The sequence below is a fragment of the Botryllus schlosseri genome, chromosome 4 (genome assembly GCF_051294905.1).
Source record: "Botryllus schlosseri isolate E-star chromosome 4, Bs_hap1, whole genome shotgun sequence".
In the NCBI taxonomy this organism is placed as follows: Eukaryota; Metazoa; Chordata; class Ascidiacea; order Stolidobranchia; family Styelidae; genus Botryllus; species Botryllus schlosseri.
Window position 1 is genome coordinate 17,377,185 of NC_137239.1, and position 11,961 is coordinate 17,389,145.

At 41.4% G+C, this 11,961-nt stretch overlaps 1 non-coding gene across 1 annotated transcript; it reads right to left on the reverse strand.

Annotated features, from left to right (window-relative positions):
* Window positions 1–7,958: 7,958 nt before the first annotated feature.
* On the reverse strand, window positions 7,959–8,029 carry Trnag-ccc (transfer RNA glycine (anticodon CCC)). Its single transcript has one exon. It is a non-coding gene; the product is annotated as a tRNA-Gly (tRNA).
* Between the last annotated feature and the right edge of the window lie 3,932 nt (window positions 8,030–11,961).

Below are 11,961 nucleotides of genomic sequence, written 5' to 3' on the forward strand. Positions count from 1 at the left end.
GATTAGACTGAAGTACGACTTCTGGTGGAAGTCGATCGTGAGGTCAGAAAAAGGCAGCTAGATTTTGATCTATATCTCGGCGATTTAACTGATATGAGCGGTTGCGAGGATTTATCTACACCCGGGGGATTTCGTCTCGATGAAACTCGCGGGTTATGTATAGTATACTACTTATACGTTCATCAGTAAAGTTTGAGCGACAAACACAAGGAGGCATGTGGCGGAAGGTGAGGTTGGATGTATGATAGGGTTACCGGTACGTGGACATATTAGCATGCGACACAATAGCAAGCGACACTTGAGCATAGCGACTTTTGGTCATGGCGACTCGTGGGCATGTAGACATATCAGCACAGGGACATATTAACATGAGGACATATTAGCATGGATACACGTGAGCATAGGGACACATCAACATGGTGACAATTTAATAAGTGCCACTTGAGCATGGTGACACATGAGCATGCGATACATGAGCCTTGACGACACATGCGCATATGGACACATGGGCATGGGGACATAAAAGCAAATGTGCACATGAGCATGGGGTCATGTACGCATGCGACACTTGAGCATGCGACACGTCTACATGCAGACACTTGAGCATGCGACACGTGGATATGCAGACACTTGAGCATGCGACACTTGGGCATGCGACATTTGGGCATGCGACACTTGAGCATGCGACACTTGAGCATGTGACACTTGAGCATGCGACACTTGAGCATGAGACACTTGAGCATGCGACACTTGAGCATGCGACATTTGAGCATGTGGGCATGCTACACTTGAGCATGCGACACTTGGGCATGCGACACTTGGGCATGCGACACTTGAGCATGCGACACTTGAGCATGCGACACATGCGTGTCTTGAGCGACTTTTGAGCATGCGACACTTGAGCATGTGACCGTATAGATTTGTCTGAAAAGCTCCAAATATCACGGTAAAGCGATAAAGGTTGTCATTGCTCCACATATATTGGAATCGTTTACACGTATCAGACGAACTAAAAGAATATATCCTTTTGTGAGACGAAAGCGATTGCAAATTCGCATTTCGACACGGGACTTGTTATATTATTTTAATTTTACGTGCCGCGGGTGGGTAGGGGGGACATTAGGGTTGGAGGTGGGTTAGGGTTATGATTAGGGTTAGGTTAGGGTTAGGATTAGGGTTAGCTTAGGGTTAGGATTAGGGTTAGGTTAAGGTTAGGTTAGGGTTATGATTAGGGTCCATGTTGGGGTTAAGGTTTCCCAAGATTAGAGTTGGGGGGATGGATATTAGGGTTGGTTAGGGTTAGAGTCAAGGTATCCCAAGATTAGGGTTGGGGGTGATGAGTATTAGGGTTGGGAGGGGGATATTAGGGTTGGTTAGGGTTAGGGTTAGGGGTAAGGTATCCCAACAGTAGGGTTGGGGATGATGAGTATTGAGTATTAGGGTTGGGAGGGGGGATATTAGGGTTGGTTAGGGTTAGGGTTAAGGTGTTAAGGTATCCCAAGATTAGGGTTGAGGTGATGGGTATCAAAGTTGGGAGCGGGGATATTAGGGTTGGAGGAGGAGAGATATATCATTTTCGGACTGGTATAAATCCATGATTTTGACGCTAGTTAACTACACACTAAGAAATGACAAATGCACAAGTGTCGCATGCTCAAGTGTCGCATTCTCAAGTGTCGCATTCTCAAGTGTCGCATTCTCAAGTGTCGCATGCTCAAGTGTCGCATGCTCAAGTGTCGCATGCTCAAGTGTCGCATGCTCAAGTGTCGCATGCTCAAGTGTCGCATGCGCAAGTGTCCCCATGCTCATTTGTCACCATGCTAACATGTCACCATGCTCATACATCACCATGCATAAGTGTCAACATGCTGAAGTGTCCCAATGGTTATGTGCCCCCATGCTCACTTGGTACTATGCCCATGTGTAACCATGTTGATTAGTCCCCATGCTAATGTGTAACCATGCTCAAGTGTCGCATGCTAATATGTTTCCATGCCCATGTGTCCCCTTGCTCATGTTTCACCATGCTGATATGTCCCCATGCGCATGTGTCCCCATGCTCATGTGTTCCTATGCTCATGTGTTACCATGCTAATGTGTCCTCATGCTATAGCGTCGCATGCTAAACTGTCGTTTTTCATTGTGTCGCATGCTCATATGTCGGGCAACCAGGGTTACCATACGTCTTTCTTTTTCATGTTTTTGAAAATGTCCTCCCTTTTGGGAATTCTTCCTTTACAGCTTTTAGAGCAGAGGTCTCAAACATGCGGCCCGCGACGGCATTTTGGAAATTCAAGTGTTCAATAATATATTCGAATGCCCTGTATCTTTTTTAGATATAAGAGCTTAAAGTTCACGCTAAAACTACTATAAAAATCACTGAAATGTCGAAGAAATTCACTATCACATCACTTTTAAAAGCTACCATGCTGTAAAGATCAGCTATTACGACACATTTCTAGTTCATGATGATATAACTTTACCCGAAGATGTTATTTGGTTTGGTGCGACCTTCTCGTAAAATTACTCGATTTCGGATGACTGGGTGATTAAATAAAAATGACTCGAGTTGAGTCTGGACAAACGTTAAAATCAGAGATAGACTAGTGCAGGGGTTCTCAACCCGCGGCCCGCGGGCCGCATGCGGCCCGCAGACGCTTTTTCTGTGGCCCGCGAGATCTTTCAATATGATCGCAATTATTACCGGCACAGTTATGTTGTATACTGTATCAATTTAGCTACTAAAGCTCTCTTATCGCTCCGTCTCTGTTTCGTTTGATTTACTCTCATTCTTCAATGTTTTCTGGTTTCTTGATATATGGTCGAGTTTAGATTCTCATTGTTCTGAATAGGTCTTCGGACAGTTCCATTTCGAGTTACACATATCACCTGATCTTAGAAAAAAGCGTTGCTAGCTAGGTCTCAGGCTAAGCAATCCATATTTTGAGGCATTGTTGAGATTGCCGACGACGTTGAAAATGCATGGTTCAAAATTGCTTGGTGTATCGCTAAACCCACGGAATCTGTTGGAGAAGGTGTTTCTCCAACAAAACGTTACTATAATGTGCGAATCTCCGCTGTTTCCGGAATTTAGCAGCAAGGGCAACTTCACCTAACAAATTTCGAAGATGCCGTTGTCTGATTCAACCGTGACAAGAAGAGTAACAGCAATGTCAGTTAATGTTTCGTCGCATGTTTTGAACGCGTTGCCCCGTAGACTACTTTAACCTAGCATTGCACAAAATCTACGGACATTGCAACGCTAATTGTATTGAGGTATTCTATCAGAGTGGATATATTTGTAGACGTAATGCTGGATGGGCAAACGTGGGTAGAGGGGACTAGCAAACAACATCAACTTAATTACAAAGCTGACTTCTGTAACTATTGGTGCAGGGCATCAGCCATGGAAGGAAAGGAGAATGGTTGATTGGTTTGCTCAGAAATTACCCCGGACATGAGACTTCTTCTCATATCACTGAGAGCCCAAAGTGACAATGGCCTCTGTAAAGAAAAAGTTACCGTAGTTTTATACTTGCTCGCTCACGCATTGAAACAGAGAGTTCAGTTCTCTTGTGCAAGGGTTTGAAGGTGCACATACCGACTTGGGAACGAATGCAATGCGCGCTTCATGAAGGGATTTATTGTTCCTTCGGAAGATGACACAATTTCACTAGAAACAGCAACTGAAAGCTTACGAACGCTGTCCATTATGCTGTAGAACGCATACAAACTAAATGCCCATACACGACTGGTAAATAGGCTATATTAGCCTAAATATAATAGTATAGTCCACGAATATACAGGTAGTAATGTTCTGCGGCCCGCAGCGCATTTTGCTGTTAAAATGCGGCCCGTTACGCAAGGAAAGTTGAGAACCCCTGGACTAGTGACTCTGAACGGTGACTTGGTAATCCTACGGACGCAACGATCTATGACACTGTCATAGGGGTAGTATTATATGAAAATGTCGTAGTTTGCGCTGCGCAGGATAGATAGCCTAGCTATCGAATTAGGCCAATATGGCAACCATTGGTATTCTGTGACCCCCGTGACTTAGAGGTTGGTTACATGCTGGGTGTTGTTTGTTCTCTTTATCCATGTTTTTATCGGTGGTGAGTAAGGTAATAGTACGCTCTACAGCTGTAAAACCAATGAATTCTTCACCGATTGGACATTTCTATTCCAGGCTATTTTACCCAGGGTCTGTAGACCCCCATCGGGGTACGAATAAGCACCACATCAGGGTGTACGAGATGCATTGTGGAATCAGGCCTATATGGTGGGGAATATAGTATTCGCGCTACGCGCGATTTTATGTGAAGAGCTTTCTGATTTTAATGTAAGGTACCATAAGAAACTGTGTTGAAAATGGACAATGCTATTACTATGGCTCAATAATGATTATATTGATATGTTCCAATAACAATCGAAGGCAAAACCGAACGTTGATGTAATGTGACTTTGGCAATGATAGTAACAATATAGCCGATACATCACGACTTTATCAAAACCCGGAGTAGGCTACACCGCTCAAATGCTCTGATATCAGATGAATCTTCAGTAGATTTTAAAATAATCTACATAAAATTGTGGCACGTCAAAGTTCCACTAGCTGCAATATTATATACCGCCATGCAGTTTGTCAACGTCATGATGCATCTTCTCGCATGATGTCTATAACTCATTATTTTAACAAATTATGCCTGGCACAAAAACAATTTTATTCAAATATTAGAAATGCGATTTTCTCCCGTATCCAGCGTGAATAGTACAGGGATATCTAGATATCCCTGAAATAGTACAATAGTGCAATAGTAAATTACATTTTCACGATGATTCTGGGATGCCTGTCTGCAAGCTCCCGTCAAATAAGGTATAATTGGAAAATTATACATTGCATATCCCTATTATTCATGCTTTGGCCCGCGGCGTCATCAAAAACTAGGAGATTAGCCCGCGAGCACATTTGAGTTTGAGACTTCTGTTTTAGAGCGAAAGAATGGGCATAAATGGTGCTAAATAGGAAATTCGCGAGCCGAACGAAATATGACAACCATTTTTTTTCATGGTCAACCAACCACGAAGTCGGGAAAAATTTACTTTACATTACTTTACATTCTGAATTTTAAAATTGTCCCTAATATATGATATATCATATCGTGGTCCGTGATCTCGAGAATTGACTAGTATATATCCAGTAGAGTCCGTTTATTTTGACGTGCATGCTGTGGACACGCTCGCCAACTGACGGGTTGCCGTCGAAATGCCGTTTCACAGTATTGATTCGGCTATCTGCTAGAACAGTGGTTCCCAACCTTTTTCCACCCACGTACCATTTCGAGGTTTTATGCAGTGCTCGCGTACCACCTATACATCCACCATTTATGACGTCATAATCACGTATTTGACCTATGCGAGGTGTAATAACAAATTTTATCAAACTAGGCATTATCAGCAAGGTTTGATGATGAGATGCATGGAATTGTTTTTTCACCACCAGTCACCAGAAGAACAACAACATAATGAAATAAAAACAAACAACATAAGTTCATTTGTTTAATGCAGGGGTAGCCAACCTTTTTGCTATTAACAGCCGCATTTCGAGTAGTCATGTAGCCTACGGCCGCATTCCAGGACATAGTTCGTAATGAACAAACTGGATGACAAATACCTATTTTAAACTGTCCATGTCCATTTTCGGTGAGCTCCAGACTAACCTGTTTATTCATATCGGCGTACGTACCGAAATTGCGGTGGTCCTGTTATGAATGGATATTTTGGTTTCGTGATGGTCGCGGGAGGCGCGAAAATTTTTCAGATTCACGAATGAATTTTGTCATTAGTATTCGTAGTTTCACAAATTACTATGAAATATTTATTCTTTCTCAGCCAATGTGATCAGATTCTCCGGTAAAGTTGATGGACGGTGTGTTTTCGAAAATTTAGGGCATTAGTTATAAATGATTATGTGTCTTCGGGTGGACCAAATGTAATAGTCACTTTGTTGAATACTGCTATTTCCTGACCTCCCATCAGGATTGGGGATATATTGGAAAGATATTAAAATCGGCCAAACGCACCATAGAAACGAATTTCTTTGAGAAGGACACGATTCCAAGTTGGTATTTTTATCTGGGGCGCATCATTTTTAGTTGCTGTTCACATCTGTACTATGGTGCTCAGGATGCAAAGGACGCTACTACATAAATATCGAAAAAATGAAGTCACGTGGAATCGCGCACAGCGCGAAGAAAATTTCAAAGTTAATCAAAATCTGCTAAAAATTTGGGAGTAAATTCGTAAATTCAATTTTCATGTCGACGACCGACAACACATACAAATTGAAATACGTGTCCACGGCCGCACAAATTTCCTTCTACTGCCGCAAGTTGGCAACCCCTGGTTTAATGCTATGGCTGCATTTGTTTATATGCCACTAGCTGGTCGATGCGTGGCATACGTTTGCTCACATCGCATCGAAAGTCATGCATGAGCGCTACAAGTCGGTTTCGTTTCTTCGACGTAGGCTACCTTACGACGATGACGGCGGCTTCAGAAAACTCAAAATCCACCCCAACTGAACTAATAACTCCCTTCGATCGAAAAAAAAACAGAATCGACTCGCGTACCACCTGGAAGACCATCGCGTACCACAGGTTGGGAACCACTGTGCTAGAAGGATGTGTTTTCATGCTGCGTTGCCGACGAGATGATACTTTCAAGTCGCGAAATTAATTTACGTCGAGGTTGGTTTGAAGCAGGACTGTGGAGGAGGATGCTACTGACTCAAACTACTTCACTATGAATTCTATTGTTTTCAAATATTCACAGTGTAAAAATATCGCTTAGCTTAGTCGATTGACCTATTTCGTAAGCTAATTTGATTATAGATCACTAACCTACGTAGGTTAGTTATCTATAATTTGATCTCCCTGCACTGCCCCTAGTGGTAGTGTTGAAAGTTTGTTCCGCCTGAACAGGACTCGTTTCTTGGTTGCGACGATCTGTAGACCCAGGTCGTAACGTGTAAAACTGCGTTATTAGTGCTAGACGGAGCTGGCATGGAGTGATTGTATAATGTATATTGATGGGTGATATCATAGAGGAGTTGGCCAATCCACCGCCATCATGTCTAATCCGCAATCGCGATTAGATTTTCGGCGGTACCGCGTTTCGAAGTGCTGGAGGCTGGAGGTTAATCTGAGCTCCCCTCCGTCGCAATTTTGAAATCCCTTAACAAAAAGACCAGACCGGGGAGTCTTGGTGAAATGCGAATACAAGCAAGCGAATGAAACGAGCGAAGAAAGCGTCATCAAGAAATACTAATCAGCGCTTGACATGGCATCGACATGGCCTTCCGCCACATCATAGCAACGTAAATTGCTATGGTCACTGGTCACATGCAACATGCTACCTCATTTTTGTCGCGTGTCATTTTATGTTATCATCTATTGTTTTCATTCAGTGCGCATGTTCTATGTACGATTGCGCATGCGCTTCTTCTTTACATCGCTATAGGCCTAGGTTGGTGTCTGATTTCAAAGTCTACTCCATGTTTGCACCCTTCCTATATCCTATCAGCCTTTTTTTCATCACCTTGGCCAGTCAGGTGTCTGATTTCGAAGACTACTCCAAGTCGTTTCGACTATCTTTCATTGTTCCGCAGTCTTGTGGTGTGGTGCATTGAAATGAAGAGCTTCTTGGAGGTACAGAACTTCAATATAGAACTTCAATATATTGAAATGATGAAATATTTAGTATTGAACTGAAAGATCAAAATCGAACACTCTCTTACATCGGGCATTAGAGCAGTCTTTTCGACATTGACCCATCTGTTCATTGCATCGTATTTTCATATAAATGTCTACTATTATTTTGGTGTCTTGTTTATCGTATTGTACATCTTGAGCGTATGAAACAATAAAAACCACTGACCACGATAACAGCAAAAGGGGTGCACTGCCCGGGAATCGAACCCGGGTCGCAAGAATGGGAATCTTGCATGATACCACTACACCAGCAGTGCTCGCGGCGTCTTCGGCATTTCTTTTGCAATATATTCTTACTACTTTCCGCGTTATGGTTGAACAACTTCTCTCTCGAGCAGATGACCAGCGTTACCATATCGAATATATTGTTCGATCCGTTCGCAGCTGTAACTGAAATAATGACCGTTGTACAGGCTGTGTGTGGAAATATAGGCGCGCTTCGAACCAATACACATAATTCGTGTGAGGTTCATCAGTCAACTTGCCGTGCGAGCATCACCGCCACACCGAAAGCGTAGGCGATATGAACAGCGGAACGGCTGCTACAGCGATATTTATAGCGCCCCTGGATATAGTATCGTAAGACCCGAAACGCCTCGCCCACTTTTTCAAGACGGGATAATAAAAGATACCAATAAATGTAACGAGCGCCCGTAGCTATCGCTTCACTCCACAGAATCGCTTCCTCGTTTTCCTTTCTCTCTGTTTCTTGAAGATCGCTTTGCTACGCAGTTTTGGGCGTCTGACAGCTTCTTCCTTGTAATATCTTACGTTTCGAAGTGGTATGTACGGTGATTCAACAGTGTGATAAATCTTGATGATTGGTCGCGTTGCTGCTTCTTGAAGTATGTTAAAATCGGGAAGGTGTGGGAAAGGGGTATATTTGAATAATGTTCTTGTGACATATTGATGAAATCACCTGGTATGGTAACTAGACTGTGACAGGGAGACTTGCTCAAACTTTTCATCGGTGGGTAGCTAGTTGAGTGGATTGGAACTATTGAAGTCACTTCAGAGTTGAGTTTTCGTTTTGAGCCAGGTTACGTGCTAGTTAACATCGCTACCACTTTCTCTATTAAAATATTCAGAAATCAGTGAACTCATAGAAAAGTACGTGAGTTTTCCCGATTCCACAGTGTATGTGTTGGAATATATCTGAATCGTGACATTGTGGGAAGCTCCTGCATAGAGAGATCATGCTGACTCGATGGATTTATGGGATTATCCGTCTCATTGGTAATAAAGATACAGGTATCATATGTATCTACAGGATATCGAAGCCCCAAATATGTTCTCGATTGAAAGACGCACTTTGATGACCGTTTCTGCTTCATGTTTCCGTAATTTAAGAAGGGAGTAGGTTGTGAATTAAGCTGTTGATACACCGCAATGCCCAACATATGTAGAGATACGGGAAGTGTCTGTGGCATGTGTTCATGATGTGTATATTTTTACAAGCAGTAACTAATAGAATGAAATAATGAAAAAATAAAGGAGTCGCAACGGGTCATTGTTATGGCCATTGTGTTGCGGTTATCCGATTGTTCTGAACAATGCCGATATTTCAGACTTTGAGGACAGATTCTAGGTGGATCAGTGCCTGATCAATATTTTAATTTATATTTTCGGAATCGGTGCAACAGTAGCTTTCGATCAATACCAGATTCAGTAATTTTTGCACTCGGGAAGATAGCTTTTGGATTGCCAGAAATCCTACAGTCGCTTACCCAAAACAATTCTCCACTCCAGCCTCAGCGAAGCAGAATGAAGCTGCAAAATCGGTCGTTGCCGTTCCATGTTTAATTTCTATAATGCCACGCTTGCTTGCGTTGACTGTGGAGCGCAAGCGCCTTATTACTGTTCTGGACTCTGTTATCGCTTTGTGACGTTAGCATAATTCATTAATCGGCGTGATCAGATATAAATGCTCGCGTGCCGTTGCCACCGATTCCACTCTGGGTTCAAACAAAGTGGCCTGGTAACCACTGCATGAGACTGCTAATGTTGGTGAACTATGACAGTAGCTGAATCTATTAGGCCTCTTCCATTTAGAAATTTCTAGTAATCCAGTAATTATAGTACGATCATTTTAATAGAGTGTGGTGTCACTGATCGTGACATATTTCAATTATATGCCGCAATTGTGTGAAGCATAAAAAGTTCAGATCATATATGGTTTATAGCTCAGAATATAATGTCGAGCTGTCATCCTGCTGGCAGGTTGCTTGCCTCCCTACCTAGTCACTTGAATAGTGATAAGTAGGGCAATTATTTTTTTACCTAAAAAACGGAAGATTTTGACCTAAAAAATCTAAATTTTGACCTTTTTTGACCTAAAAAAACTGAAATTTGACCAAATTTTGACCTTACGTATGCAAATTAGGTGTTTTCGCATATAATGTTAAAATTGTACTACTTATCTTCATTTGTGGTTGGAACTGTCTGTCCTTACAAAGTAGATTGGCCTGAAAAAACGTTTTAGGCTCAAAAACTGACAGATTTTTACATGAAAAACTAGTATTTTAACGAAATCTGGCCCTATGAAGAATTCCAGTAGTTACATTACGTATTCTGGTGGAAATAATTAAAATTTGTTGTAGTACAACGAAAGATCCTTTCCTACATTCTCGGGTAGAAAGTGTCTGTCCTTACTACGTAGCTTGCCAAGAACGGTCAACAGCAGCATTTGTTGGCTGACAACACTCAAGTTGTGTGCACACTGCTGGTGACAAACCGTGTTGCTTCATTCTGACAATGTTGTCTACATCACAATTTTTCAGCTTGCGCTTCTTGATATAAGAACCATGCAATGTCCAAGCAGTCTTGCTTCAGCTAGGATATTGCGGTACGTTGACCATAAAACCATGTCACTATTTGTTTCATTTGACCATTTATGATTCACAATGAGCAGACGATGGTCCGTTTACAACGGTAGGCCTATAAAGTAGGCTACAAGCTGTAAAATATCAAATGATAAGTTCACCGACAGCGCAAAATCTACGATACAAACGAAATGCAGAGGTCAAAAAATGTTTGACTTTGTAAACAATTTTGTCAAATTTTGACCTAACGCTACTATTTTGACCTAATTTTGACTTTTTTTGACATGTCAAAAAAAAATTGCCCTAGTGATTTGTTTCATAGCCTGACCATTGACCATCTATTCAAGATTCTCAAGGTTCATTAGGTGTTTGATTTTTCACGTATCGGTTGAAGTTTAATTATAATGTCTAGGTTGGTATACATGTAGGCTACTGCCACAAGTATTGAAACAAATCTACCGCACTGGAAAAATATCAATTCACAACCATGCTGTAGAAGAGAATGTCTCATGCTCACGAAATGTCCTTTATACTGCTGAACAATCTTGATGATCAACTACAAATCATTGATTTTACTTTGATCCTGACTGATCAATTTCTTATTGATTTTAGCAATTCCGTGAGCAGTGATAGTTTTTTGCTTCAGTTTCTAGTAACGGTATATATTCTGACCACATTATTTGCCATACTAGGCTACAGTTCGAATGCATATCACCTGGCTGTACACGTGTCATGATAATTTATATATGTCATGACTTGACAGGCCACTGAATCTTATGATTAACTGCTTTGAAGAAAATTACTAGACCTGCGAGTATGTGGCAGGATGATGTAATCGTTCACCTGTCCTGCATCACATTTGTCTTCTTGATTGCGTTTTTAATGTAGTCAGTTATAAGTTCAAATTTTGTTATGGTTATGAAAGGATGTGCTAAATTGAAACACATGCGATTCGAATATGATGCTAATATGCAAGCATGAATCAAAATTTCAACTTCACATATTTTGATAACTTGAATTAAAAATAGTAGTTTATGAATCTGAAAATAAAACTAATTGTGCAGTGAAAAGCATGCATCATAATTTATGTAAAGAAGACGTAAAATATACAGATGTGCCTTATTGGCCCACCCGCAATTGCTCTTCAAAGTCGCACTAAAATAATGTTTAATATGGCCATCATTTACATTTTGGTCTACCATGTCACCTCCACTTAACCGCAGTACTTCTAGAAAATAGCAGGAGGGCTGAAATATTATGATATTCCTTTGCTGCAAGTTAGAATGTGTTATTATCAGTAATACAAAGTATCAGCAATCTGCAGTGTGAACATTCCTGTTTATTCGATTGTTATCGAATCACTTGAT